We start from the raw sequence: 1,377 nt of genomic DNA, 5'->3' as shown, positions 1-1,377 counted from the left end.
ATACACACACACACACACACATACTCATACACACACACACACATATATATATTAGTGTGAGTAAAGTTGAACAGTATTAGCTTGAGTATACTGTTTATGTACAACATTTATGTTAAATGAAATAAAATAAATGTTAAATAAAATCAAATATAAAAAATGTAACATTTCAGTCAGTTTTTCTTTAAGTTGAACTATTAAAATTACTAGAACGAAAGCTGAAAACAATAAAAATAATAAATACTATAAATAGACAAAAAAAATAGTAAAACTGGACAAACCCACACAAAACCAATTTTAAATTAAAATTAAACAAAAAAATTAAATGAATTCAAAACCATCACACTATATTAATGACACTAAAATAACACTCGGGCTTAGACTCTTAAATTCTACTCATTTTCTTACACAATGACAAGAAAGTGAACAGGATAGAAATGAAGAGCTGAAGTCGTCGGCTGAGAGATGGACGGCTTTCTTACCTGAGGACATCAGCTTGAAGTTCATTGTGAAACATTGATATCAAACTGATTTGTGCAAGTTTTAGAGAGACGCAAACTAAACTACACTGTTGTCCGCTGAGTTCCTTCCAGTAATGATGTCTCTTCCTGAAGGAGGATGTCTGTCTGGAAGTTAAAGGGAGATCAAAGACAAAGAGGACGGAAAGCGACACAGCAGAAACCTATATATTCATTATTATCAGTGTTTAGTTTAGTTTCAAACACTTAGCTTAGAAAAAGAACAATGACACTGACTAATTTTAGGAAGCCGCTGCTGAAATTAAAATCTAAGCAGAATTACTGAGATCAACCCTATTAGATCTTTTGATAAATATTATTTTACCAAGGATTGAAAATTATGCTAGTGGAAATTCTCACTTATAAAATGAAGAAAAAAAAAACTCAAAAAAAATTCAATAAAATTTAAAAAATTCAATTAAATAAAATTAAATAAAATAAAAATTTAAAAAATGAAAACAAAAATGAAAACAAATAAATAAAATTAAATAAAATTAAAATAAAATAAATAAAAATAAATAAATAAAATAAAATGTTCTACATGTTATTTGGGTTTGTTCTGAACACTAAACTAATTTTGTCCATTTCACATATGCTTCAAGGAATAAAACATCTGGATATTTCAATTAGAATTCATTTTAAAAGGGAAGTTTTTTTTTCAACATTGCATTTTTATAGTTCAATTGCAAAAATCTGACTTAGAGATACAAATATCAATATGAACACAGATGCATTACAAGAGCAATTTTTACTATTTAATATGCTAATTAATTGAAAAAATAAAAAGTACCATTTATCAAATCTGACAAAATTTAATACACAGCAAAAAATATTTTCTTTCTCTGTATTTTTGTATTTTGTT

The sequence above is a fragment of the Sinocyclocheilus grahami genome, unplaced genomic scaffold, assembly GCF_001515645.1.
Source record: "Sinocyclocheilus grahami isolate Dianchi unplaced genomic scaffold, SAMN03320097.WGS_v1.1 scaffold1921.1, whole genome shotgun sequence".
Taxonomy (NCBI): Eukaryota; Metazoa; Chordata; class Actinopteri; order Cypriniformes; family Cyprinidae; genus Sinocyclocheilus; species Sinocyclocheilus grahami.
This window is presented reverse-complemented; position numbering follows the sequence as displayed.